Source organism: Ambystoma mexicanum, chromosome 5q (assembly GCF_040938575.1).
Source record: "Ambystoma mexicanum isolate Mex_15411 chromosome 5q, UKY_AmexF1_1, whole genome shotgun sequence".
In the NCBI taxonomy this organism is placed as follows: domain Eukaryota; kingdom Metazoa; phylum Chordata; class Amphibia; order Caudata; family Ambystomatidae; genus Ambystoma; species Ambystoma mexicanum.
In genome coordinates, this window is record NC_090933.1 from 752060769 (window position 1) to 752074069 (window position 13301).

Consider the following 13301-nt stretch of genomic DNA (forward strand, 5'->3'; position numbering starts at 1 on the left):
TGGTAGCACACCAGGTTCATTTTCAATTGCCATTGATTATGTTTTACATTATTCCACAGCCACTGTGCCCAGTAGTCATTAGTCCATAATTACTAATGGACCACCTATTTACCTTAGGTTGACACATTAGTCTGCTAATTTTTTAAACTATTTTATTTATTTATTTCATTTAGTTTATAACAAACTTTTTCAAAGAAGAAAGAGAGAGAAAACAAAAAAGAAAGAAAGAAGAAAGGAAATCACAATTCCTCTTATTGTCCCTTTTCTTCCTTTTTCTGTAGTTCTCTTGCGTTTCTCCTTGTCACATGATGACTATATTCCATCCTTATTTCTTTCGTCTTGTACTTTCTTTTTGTGTTCACTACTCCTACTGCACTAAGATGTCACTTAGCGTTGGCAAATTTAGTCCACAACTCTTCTCCACTAAGTGATGAGTTTTGCCTTACCACTTGGTTAAAGTGTAACATTCTCAAAGATCTCAGACCTGGGCAGTATAGAGTTAGATGCTTTAGTATCTCTGGATGATTTCCACAGTATCGACATGTCAAGCTCGCAATACTTTTCCTGAATCTAAGATTTTACGGCCTCATTACACGGTAGGCGGTAAGGGTTTACCGGTACCGGTAGTTTACCGGTACCGGTAAATCCTTACTGCCTTACTACGAGGTCCCTTTGCGGGTTGGGAAATTTAACGCCTGCTTTTTGCAGGCGTTAAAAACCAACCTGCAAAGGGACCAGTGGAGCTAATTACGGTACCACAATTTGCGGTACCGTAATTAGCGCCTTCCCCATTCCCATAGATCCCTATGGGGCAAAAATGGGAATGGGGAAGGGCAATGGTGGAAGGGGGAATTACCGCCCCGCCAACCTTGGAATGGGGCGGTAATTCCCCTTTCCACCAAGGCGGTGCCAGTATTTTACCGGCATGAACCATGGCGCTAATAGCGCCATGGTTCTCCGCCTACCGTGTAATGAGGCCCTTAGACTTACTTTTGTATTGAATAGATTAAGCCGGAACTTCATGAAAGTCTTTTGATGCTTTGCATTTGGAGCTTTCACCATATATTGTGGTAGATTTATCCGACTGTTTCCTTCTTTTGCTGTGTCTTCCATTAGTTTGTAGCGATTCCTGTCATCTACCATTGTACACCAGTCTCGCTCCCATAGTTTCTTTTTCACCTGGTTTGGGTTGGTCTTCAACGTCTCACAGTCTGTAAGTAGCTCTTTTAGATGATTTTCACAGGCGACCGCCCACTTAGCGGGTATTGAATCAGGGATCCCACTTTCTAAGTTAGCTAGAAATTCGAACTGCGGTGTACGCTTGTCAATGATGGTCTTTCTTTACACTGACAGCATGCTACTTTCACTTTAGTGCTTCTCATTGACCTTGATCGACCCTTAAGGCCTTCCACCACGGCCATGCGCTGTCTCTACATGTTCAGCGGGAGATCGCTCTCTCTCCCCACTGCAGGGATATGTTTCCAAGCCACCTGACATAGCCCGGGCGTCCTGTTTTGCCTAGTAACTGACACCCGACGCCACGGCTGCCAATAAAGTTGGATTCAATGTACAGCACTCACTCCCCCGACACGCATGCGTGGAGCCGAGAAAGCGTTCTCCAGATCCGAACCATCAGCCGCGTCTCTACGGCAGGCAACACAGTAAGTAGCCTGCCACCTTTGATGAACCATCTTGTTTTACCCAGCATAGCTACCAGTCTTCAGACATACTGTCTTGATTCCAACTAGTATGCCTGCTGCAAATAACTTGGTCTTATCGCAGCCATGCAGTGAAATGGCTGCGGCGTCCCTCTTTTTCAAGCAATGTCGCCCGACCCTCCGCGACTATAATCGAGTGCGGCTTCACAGCCTAACACTAGCGATCCATTTCACAAACCAGATCAGCCTCTAATATTGTCACCTAGTGACAGTGATCCTCCGCTGCATAAGGCAAATATATTTCTGTTGAGCTCCATTATGCTACAGTCACGGTGCAACAGGTAACAGTAGCCGGCCCTCCTGCATCAACCGAGCATGAGCTTTCAACTTGCTACGTGCCCACTCCATTACAAAAGACTTCTGTTTTTGTAGAACCACATGACACCATTATTTACTATGTTTAGTCACATGGCACATCATTTTTGTAGCCACACTGTGTAAACATCTGAATATGGAGGTACCATCCTTGTATTCAACAACAGACAACCCTTTTCGTTTCAGAGGAAACTCTTTTCACTGAGCCAGTGCACTCTGCGGGAAGAGTGATTGAACAGCGCAGCTACAGACAAGCTGCTACTTCTTGCGTATGGTATCATGTATTCAGGTAAATGTCAGTCCTTTATACCAAATACACCTATATGTCACGAAATTAAATCGTTCAAGAGAGACGTAACAAATAACTATATGTCCTCTTTCGCCCATTTCTGCAGCATTGACCAGAGACAAATAAAATTGTAATACTGCATTTATGACAGTTCCCGATGAAATTAGCCCACACACAAGAATTAACCAGAGGTGGTAGTGTTCCACAATCAACAGAGCATTTTTTCATGCTCTCTTTCTGATGAAGTGGCATTTACATGCACCTCTCATCCCAACATCATTTTATCTGCTTATTTAATTTAGACTGAAGGACCTTCTCCACCTCCTATTGAGTACAGAATAATATTCAGCAAAACTGTCTTGAAGAAAGCACAGAGGACAGCTCACACATTCAAACTGAAACCAAGCTCAGTCATCCCCGTGCTGGAAACACAAAACATGTCGACTTTTGAAGTGTGCTGATAATCTGTACAGCACAACAAGTCACTTTAAACTACTAACTCACCACATCTCTGTTGTTTTCTACTTTATTTTGCAAAACTGAGACTGAACTCACCAGCAATGCTGTTCTATACAATTGTATGTGTTGTTTTAATATTAGTGTATTGTTGAATTGTGAATACATTTTGTTTTACTAGTTTTTGACTACTACCTGATCAGGAACGACAGAGCAACCTATATTCCCGTCCAACAGTTGATCCCTATCCGTACCTCATTGTGTCAAAGTGTGGGGTAGCCTGGACTCACCAGTATTTTTTCTACTTGATCAGTCTCTCATGAGTATGGTGTCCCGATAACAAAAAAGAGGGTTGCTACCAATATTATTTACGTCACTGGACAGGAGTCCATCCTCCTAAACACTTTGAACAGGCCACAGGTCGCACCCTTAGCCTGCTCCTCCACCTACTTCCGCAGACCCGCCAGAGTGGGACACTTTTTGTGGGCTGTGAAGAAGTCGGTCTGACTTCGGCTCCCAGCTGATCCAAGCTCATCCATCTTGGGCTGGCCCTCCAGATCTGCAATAACCCGGTCCTCCACCTCAGTTTCCTATGCTGCACCAGGTAACTCTGAAGTCACTAAGTCCCCTGCTACCAAAGTAGGGACATCAGTGGCTACTAGGCCCTCTCCTGCAGGAGTAGGTGACTCAGTAGTCTGTGGAACTGGACTAAGAGCTACTGGCCATGCCGGTCCTTCAACAAGCACTAGGGAAGCACTCCAGGCCCTAAGGCTCTGAGAGTGTTCAATCTGGCAATCTCTTTGGCCCACGATCGGGTAGCCACTGCAACTATCTCGGGATCAGGGAGATCATTACCCAACAGACATCAGACAGGGATGGAGTCTTTCAGCGCTACACGGTTTCACCTCGCAAGCTGAACTCTACTATGCCCAAAGGGCACTTAACTCTTTCAGTCAAATCCACTGATGCTACAATCAGGCCCATCAATATATACTGGCCTGTCTGTACCCAATGCTGGGTGACAGCAGTGAGGCTAGCCACAGTGTCTCGGACCGCAGAGGTTTTGTGTCCATTGATATACACCTGCTCTAGATAGAGTTGAGTATTATTGGGAACTGAGATCTCTTCTGGAGACCCGGTACCGTTTCCACTCAGTGTAACCAATCAAAATTTGGCCACTCCCTGGGCTAGTGGGAGTGGCCAAAGGGAGCTGGGTGACAGCAGTGAGGCTAGCCACAGTGTCTCGGACCGCAGAGGTTTTGTGTCCATTGATATACACCTGCTCTAGATAGAGTTGAGTATTATTGGGAACTGAGATCTCTTCTGGAGACCCGGTACCGTTTCTACTCAGTGTAACCAATCAAAATTTGGCCACTTCCTGGGCTAGTGGGAAGTCCTCCTCTAGGAGGCCCACACTAATTATGGCCTCTTCCACGTTTCCAACATTCACAGTGGCTTGCTTGGGTAAGCCCTTGCCAGCAGGATCCCTTTCCTATGGCCCAGCTCCTTACCCATGAAACAACCTTTTGGTGGAGAGAACGCAGCTATCCCAGTGTTAGGGGTGCCTGTGCTCTTCTTTTCAGTGTGTACAGCTGAACTAAAGTTTTGGGATTTCCCTTCATTCTTTTAGGGACCGGACTTCGAAGTGGACTGGGTTGGAACTTCGTCCTTCCCATCCTTGTTTACTTTTTTGTCTGAAGATTTCTCTTCCGGTTTGGGTGTGCTCGCCTTAGACTTTTTCTGGACTTGAGTACTCATAAACCTGTCGGCAGCCTTTGTAAGCTCCATTTGGGCTGTGATAGTCTTGTCCACAAGCTGCTGGTGTGGGTCAACCTCACATTTCTTCAGTACATGCCCATACGCAATCAAATTGTACATTCCTTTAAATGTGTCAACTTTGTTACCAGCCACCTACCCGTTCAGATATTTCAACAACAAGTGTGTGAACGCTTCAAATGTACTTTTTTCTGAGCTCTCTGAAGCTCTTGAAATACTGTTCTGGGGTTTTACAGAACCTCCTGAGGAGGGCTTCCTTCATGCTTTCACAAATGTGTCTTTCCTCAGGAGTTAACTGAAGGATTGCATCAGTGCCTGGTGTCAGTAAGTGACTCATCAGGGCTGCACCCCACAGTACCTCATCCACCTCCTGTAGCTGAAAAGCCAGCTTGAGCACTTCAAACCAGTCAACAATATCCTTTGCCACTTTGTAAGCCTGCACTAAGTCTTTGGGGATATGCCGCCGGGGCTTATCCTAGGCACTCTGGTTTGAGCCACTACTGCTGCTTTCTCTAGAGGTGGATCTGTTGGCTTCCTTATCTTCAAGCGCCAGCTTGCGCAGCTCTAGGGCGGCCCTGTCCCGCTCTATGACGACCATGTCCAGCTGTTTCTGTTCCTCTAGTGCTAGTCTCCTCTCCCCTAACAGGAACTTTCTAGCCTCTACATCATTAACAGCCTGAACAATTACTGTGCCTCTTAGAGACTGTGCTGAGGCCTGGAACCTGTGGGATGCCACACTAGACCCTGACCTCAATGACACTCTAGAGTGTTGAGAAACCACACTTGCCCCCCAGCGGGATGGTTGGCGAGAAACACATGCTCATGCTGTTTTCCTTGTCATCTTCCACTAACCCCTCCGGAAGGTCTTTTCAGTTCGGATACACAGGGCCTAGCCTGCCTCCTGGGGTCTTCTCCCCAACCACCCTCGCTTCTACCCAAGCTTGGAGGCTGGTCAGAAACTCAGGTTTATTAACCTTAGTGCTGTGGGGAAGTCCCCTCTCTTGACATAGGACAGACAAGACATCTTTGGTCATGCCTTTTGCAGTCTTCATGTCAAGATTCATGATTATTACAAATACCTAGCAGCGTCTAAATGTTGCCTGCAACAGTACTTTTATCGTCGGGTTCACTAAGCTGTGTGCAAGGTCCCAACTGATCCGACCGCTTGCCATCAATGTGACAAATCAACTTCCGGGGCACCAGTGGTCCTGGGATGAATATCGGTTTCTAAACCATCAATCAGCCCCACACCTGTACTACACCAGAAGTGATCCGAACAGATTGGAAACACAAGTAAATTATAAACCTCCTTGTCCAATTTTGGTAACGTGGACGGAATGGCAGGCTTATCTCCACATGGTCGTGGATCGTTGGTTAGTTGCAACACAGCGAAAATACAATCATTAGCCAGTGATAAAAGGGACTGTCCAGTCAAGATTGTATAAAAACATCTACTTTATTATTATTGCAACAGACAGTTCTAGCACACTACAAAATACAGAGGACAGATAGTTTCAAGAAGGACAGGGGATGCACTATGGATACTGACAGGAGGGTAGTCGGTAAAGTAATCAATCATAATGTTCAAGGATACTTGGTCTCAGCACAATGGGAGCAAGGGGGTCGTAAAATGTCACTAATGACCTTCGGAGAAAGACCAGGGGGACAGCACCACACTTTACCTTTGTGGGGTGCATTTAAAGGCGCCAAACATAAATCCCTTTCACATGAACAGCAGCCATTTAAACACTGCAACCAAAAACAGCCTGGCTTTTGCTTTCCCTGTCACATGAATGGCAGGAACTTAAACTCTGCAAAAAAAATGGCCTGGCTTTTGCTTTTATTTTCACATGAGTGGCAAGAATTTAAACACTGCAACAAAACGGCCTGGCTTTTTCTTCGTTGTTCATGTAAAATAAAGGAACCATTGGGAAAGGGGCCTACCTGTCATTATCAATAGACCAACAGCAATGTAACTCACCCATGAAGGAGGAATCAAAGAATCCTGTAACATGGAAAACAGGGTTTTTAACCCTTTAACTGCAATGGGTATTTCCCCCCACTGCCAAAGCATTTTTTGGTTATTTCGGTATGTCGCCATTCAATGCCTTGTAACTTTTTTGTTACATGAGATATCTCTGCCAAATTTGGCCCCTTTTTGTCCCACATGTAGGCCGGTCGTAACGGCACCTGGGAATCCTAGGTTGCTGTAGTGGGGTGAGAGAACATAAGCAAAAAGTGCGAAAATGTTGTGTTTTTTCACAAAATGCCAATAAAATGATGTACAAAGAAGCCTGTGGTTTTTTCCTTGTAAGGGCTAGGAACAAATGGTTTGCTGTGCTGAATTCCCCAATTTCCTGGCTTTCAAGAACAGGTTGAGTGGAAATGAAAATAAAATATTTTGATTGGTTATCAACCGTTTTATGAGAGGTAGGCGATTTTGGCCATTTTTGCTAAATGGACATGCATGGACGGAATGGAAGAAAAGGGTAGGAAAGCTGAATTGGAGGACAGATAGGCATACATTTCTGAAAAGTAGACAAAATTCCAAGTTTAGAAAGGGGTGATTTGCGTAGGTCGGGCAACAACTAGGTAGGGGAAAATGCCATAGATTGGGGAAAAGCGGGGAAATGACTGAAAAGAAAGGTATGTGGTGGACATGGTTGGCTTGGTACGGCAATGGCTTCTATGAATTTTGAGAAAAGCAATGCTCCGGTACATTCCCCGACTCTTGCAGTTAGGAAAGCACACATATTTTGTAGTGTTTTACAAAACAAGCACTACCACAAGCCAAACACTGAGCCATGGTACACAGGAGTTTTATGTTTACGGCCTGAATAGACGTACTTAGCATGTGTAAATCAGGAAAACTAATGTGGTGAGGAACGGCAAGCATACATTTTTTGAAAGAGCACAGGGAGACCTTTTCAAGGATAGGTGACTTGTGCAGGTTACAAAAGTGTATGGTGCCTAAAGCAGCGACTAAATTTAGGGCACATTTGGAAATGAAAGGGTTGTGTGACAAAGGGCACCAGCAAATGGGTAAAAACGTTATGAAAACCACACAAACACAACAAATGTTATACCTTCCCGCGTTCCCACACGTGTACCGATGAAAACGGTACCTCACATGTGTGGGTGCACATACCTGGGCGCCAAGCGGAAAGCCGAACACACCCCTAACCCCAAGTCTTTTCAGACATCTGAATTTCACTATTTTTTCCAAACGGGCACACCATACAGATATGGACCTAGGGTGTCCAAGCCACCAAGGAAAACACGGAACCCCATGCATTTCCGTAAAGAGGACACCCGTGGGAATCCGCAGAGGTGTGATTTGCGCAAATCGGCCCAGAATGTATTACCCAGACACCCCAGCAAATTCCGAAATGTGCCGAAAAAATGCATTTTCCACACATTTCACTCGGCTCACCCATTGAAACACGCCTCCAACAACACATGGCCTACCGTCTCGCATTCCCACAGGTGTCCTGATGAAAACGGTACCTCACATGTGTGGGTGCACCTACCTGGGCGCCAAGGGGAAAGCCTAAAACACAGGTAACGCCAAGTCTGTTCTGACAGCTGAATTTCACACTTTTTCCAGACGGGCACACCATACAGATATGGGCCTCGGGTGTCCAAGCCACCAAGGAAAACAGGGAACCCCATGCATTTCCGAAAAGAGTACACCCGTGGGAATCCGCAGAGGTGTGATTTGCGCAAATCGGCCCAGAATCTATTACACAGAACCCCGGGCAAAGACCCACATGGCAGAAGGGTGCCCAAGGCCAGGGATATTACCGCCGACTTTCCTGGAGCCCTGGCTGCCCTGCATTACAGCTTCTCCCCACCAGGGAGTCCCGGCAGTGTGCCAATGCCTCCCCGAAGGGAAAAGCTGTAATGTAGCCCAGCCGCAACTCCAGGACGGTTGGAGGTGATGTCCCTGGCCTTGGACATCCATGTACCATGTGGGTGTACCGTCCCCTAAGCACAGCAGCAGCTCCAGGAAGCCCCGGCAGGATCCCCATTACTCCCTGGAGGTGACATCTGTAACGTAGCACAGTCAGAGGTGCAGCCTGGGCTTGCAGACGGACAACCCACATGGGAGGGATCCGCTCCCAGGGACACACCAATGTTCTGCTGGCATGGGGGGTAATTTGTGGCCTGCCCCTGCAATTGTGTCCCAGTCCACCAACATATCTGCCCAGACGGCCCATTCCCACCCACAGCACCAACAATCCAGCCCCAGTCTCACCCGCCCCAATGACAGTGGGCCCTAACCATAGAATAATAAAAAAACAGTACTCACATAACGTTGTAGCTGCTCGCGTAGAAAAAGCTGTACACAAAACAGAAAACATGTGTTACCTATGGTCACACCAGCAAAAGCAAATACTTTGCAAGCATGCCCCCCCTTGCAAGCCATCCCTGGTGGTCTATTGAACCTCACCCCCAGTGAATACCCATTTGCCCCTTCCTACAGGCAGATATCTGCATGAGGTGCCCTCGCCACCCATTTGGGTTGAGGGGAGAGAGGGCCCCAAAAAAATTGTGGGGCAGTAAGCTTTGGGCACCCCGGGGCCAGATTGGCACACCAATGTGCCCCTCTGCGCCAAGGCAAGTTTAGTAAACAAAGAAAATAATTCAAAATGGCAGGCTGCCCTTTAGCAGGGGCTGAGGGGCACCCTACACTGTTGCGGAATTTTCTAATGTGAAGGGCAGGCGCACTTCTCCACCCCCACCCCAATTGGAGGGGTAGCACATCTCATGTAGCCCTCCCTGGGGGCAAATAAGTGGGGGGGGGCTGTCCTGCACTCCTCCCTGGGCTCAGGCGTCCCTTCCTAGGAGCAGTTATCTGGTCCCAGGGAGGGCTGCATGACATGGCACCCACTCCATTGCGGGTGGGAGGTCAACGCCCCATCCCATTAGAACATTCATTGTCCCTTTGGGGTGCCCCACAGTCCCCCCTAAAATGCGTTCCACCATTTTTACATTTTTACTTTGGTAACCCAACTCCCCTTGGCGCAGAGGGGCACATTGGTGTGCCTATCTGGCCCCGGGGTGCCCAAACCTTACTACCCCACCCACTGGGGGGCCTGTCCCACAATTTTTGAGGGCCCTCACCCCCCTCACCCCAAATGGGTGGCGGGGGCACCTCATGCAGGCCTCCCTGGGGTTCCTACAAAAGGCTGCGTGAGGTACACCCCCCTCCATTTGGGGCGGGGGGAGAGGGCACCCAAAATTTGTGGGACAGGCCCCCCAGTGGGTGGGGCAGTAAGGTTTGGGCACCCTGGGGCCAGATTGGCACACCAATGTGCCCCTCTGCGCCAAGGCATGTTTCGTAAACAAAGAAAGAAATGGAAAATGGTATACTACACTTTAGGGCGGGCTGAGGGGCACCCTAAACCACTAGGTAATTTTCTAATGTAATGGGGGGTGACCCTCTCCCCCCACACCAAATGCAAGGGGGGAATCTCATTCAGCCCGCCCTGGGGGCAGATAAGAGGGGGCATCTCATGCAGCCATCCCTGGGGTCAGATGGCAGCCTAACACTAGCAATCCATTTCACAAACCAGATCAGCCTCTAATATTGTCACCTAGGGACAGTGATCCTCCGCTGCATAAGGCAAATATATTTCTGTTGAGCTCCATTATGCTACAGTCACGGTGCAACAGGTAACAGTAGCCGGCCCTCCTGCATCAACCGAGCATGAGCTTTCAACTTGCTACGTGCCCACTCCATTACAAAAGACTTCTGTTTTTGTAGAACCATATGACACCATTATTTACTATGTTTAGTCACGTGGCACATCATTTTTGTAGCCACACTGTGTAAACATCTGAATATGGAGGTACCATCCTTGTATTCCACAACAGACAACCCTTTTCGTTTCAGAGGAAACTCTTTTCACTGAGCCAGTGCACTCTGCGGGAAGAGTGATTGAACAGCGCAGCTACAGACAAGCCGCTACTTCTTGCGTATGGTATCATGTATTCAGGTAAATGTCAGTCCTTTATACCAAATACACCTATATGTCACGAAATGAAATCGTTCAAGAGAGAAGTAACAAATAACTATATGTCCTCTTTCGCCCCTTTCTGCAGCATTGACCAGAGACAAATAAAATTGTAATGCTGCATTTATGACAGTTCCCGATGAAATTAGCCCACACACAAGAATTAACCGGAGGTGGGTAGTGTTCCACAATCAACAGAGCATTTTTTCACGCTCTCTTTCTGATGAAGTGGCATTTACATGCACCTCTCATCCCAACATCATTTTATCTGCTTATTTAATTTAGACTGAAGGACCTTCTCCACCTCCTAACGAGTACAGAATAATATTACATTGCGTTCAGCAAAACTGTCTTGAAGAAAGCACAGAGGACAGCTCACACATTCAAACTGAAACCAAGCTCAGTCATCCCCGTGCTGGAAACACAAAACATGTCGACTTTTGAAGTGTGCTGATAATCTGTACAGCACAACAAGTCACTTTAAACTACCTCACCACATCTCTGTTGTTTTCTACTTTATTTTGCAAAACTGAGACTGAACTCACCAGCAATGCTGTTCTATACAATTGTATGTGTTGTTTTAATATTAGTGTATTGTTGAATTGTGAATGCATTTTGTTTTACTAGTTTTTGACTACTACCTGATCAGGAACGACAGAGCAACCTATATTCCCGTCCTACAGTTGATCCCTATCCATACCTCATTGTGTCAAAGAGTGGGGTAGCCTGGACTCACCAGTATTTTTTCTACTTGATCAGTCTCTCATGAGTATGGTGTCCCGATAACAAAAAAGAGGGTTGCTACCAATATTATTTACGTCACTGGACAGGAGTCCATCCTCCTAAACACTTTGAACAGGCCACGGGTCGCACCCTTAGCCTGCTCCTCCACCTACTTCCGCAGACCCGCCAGAGTGGGACACTTTTTGTGGGCTGTGAAGAAGTCGGTCTGACTTCGGCTCCCAGCTGATCCAAGCTCATCCAGCTTGGGCAGGCCCTCCAGATCTGCAATAACCCGGTCCTCCATCTCAGGTTCCTGTGCTGCACCAGGTAACTCTGAAGTCACTGAGTCCCCTGCTACCAAAGTAGGGACATCAGTGGCTACTAGGCCCTCTGCTGCAGGAGTAGGCGATTCAGTAGTCTGTGGAACTGGACTAGGAGCTACTGGCCATGCCGGTCCTTCCAACAAGCACTAGGGAAGCACTCCAGGCCCTAAGGCTCTGAGAGTGTTCAATCTGGCAATCTCTTTGGCCCACGATCGGGTAGCCACTGCAACTATCTCGGGATCAGGGAGATCATTACCCAACAGATATCAGACAGGGATGGAGTCTTTCAGCGCTACACGGTTTCACCTCGCAAGCTGAACTCTACTATGCCCAAAGGGCACTTAACTCTTTCAGTCAAATCCACTGATGCTTCAATCAGGCCCATCGATATATACTGGCCTGTCTGTACCCAATGCTGCGTGACAGCAGTGAGGCTAGCCACAGTGTCTCAGACCGCAGAGGTTTTGTGTCCATTGTTATACACCTGCTCTAGATAGAGTTGAGTATTATTGGGAACTGAGATCTCTTCTGGAGGCCCGGTACCGTTTCCACTCAGTGTAACCAATCAAAATTTGGCCACTCCCTGGGCTAGTGGGAAGTCCTCCTCTAGGAGGCCCACACTAATTATGGCCTCTTCCACGTGTCCAACATTCACAGTGGCTTGCTTGGGTAAGCCCTTGCCAGCAGGATCCCTTTCCTATGGCCCAGCTTCTTACCCAGGAAACAACCTTTTGGTGGAGAGAACGCAGCTATCCCAGTGTTAGGGGTGCCTGTGCTCTTCTTTTCAGTGTGTACAGCTGAACTAAAGTTTTGGGATTTCCCTTCATTCTTTTAGGGACCGGACTTCGAAGTGGACTGGGTTGGAACTTCGTCCTTCCCATCCTTGTTTACTTTTTTGTCTGAAGATTTCTCTTCCGGTTTGGGTGTGCTCGCCTTAGACTTTTTCTGGACTTGAGTACTCATAAACCTGTCGGCAGCCTTTGTAAGCTCCCTTTGGGCTGTGAAAGTCTTGTCCACAAGCTGCTGGTGTGGGTCAACCTCACATTTCTTCAGTACATGCCCATACGTAATCAAATTGTACATTCCTTTAAATGTGTCCACTTTGTTACCAGCCACCTACCCGTTCAGATATTTCAACGTCAAGTGTGTGAACGCTTCAAATGTACTTTTTTCTGAGCTCTCTGAAGCTCTTGAAATACTGTTCTGGGGTTTTACAGAACCTCCTGAGGAGGGCTTCCTTCATGCTTTCATAAATGTGTCTTTCCTCAGGAGTTAACTGAAGGATTGCATCAGTGCCTGGTGTCAGTAAGTGACTCATCAGGGCTGCACCCCACAGTACTTCATCCACCTCCTGTAGCTGAAAAGCCAGCTTGAGCACTTCAAACCAGTCAATAATATCCTTTGCCACTTTGTAAGCCTGCACTAAGTCTTTGGGGATATGCCGCTGGGGCTTATCCTAGGCACTCTGGTTTGAGCCACTACTGCTGCTTTCTCTAGCGGTGGATCTGTTGGCTTCCTTATCTTCAAGCGCCAGCTTGCGCAGCTCTAGGGCGGCCCTGTCCCGCTCTATGACGACCTTGTCCAGCTGTTTCTGTTCCTCTAGTGCTAGTCTCCTCTCCCCTAGCAGGAACTTTCTAGCCTCTACATCATTAACAGCCTGAACAATTACTGTGCCTCTTAG

At 47.4% G+C, this 13301-nt stretch overlaps 1 long non-coding RNA gene across 1 annotated transcript in view; it reads right to left on the reverse strand.

Annotated features, from left to right (window-relative positions):
- The window catches only part of LOC138497640 (uncharacterized), a 182407-nt gene that overhangs the window by 96797 nt on the left and 72309 nt on the right, over positions 1-13301 (reverse strand). Inside the window, exon 3 of the long non-coding RNA XR_011278624.1 lies at positions 8867-8896. This is a non-coding gene — a long non-coding RNA (uncharacterized lncRNA). The remainder of the gene's footprint in view (positions 1-8866; positions 8897-13301) is intronic.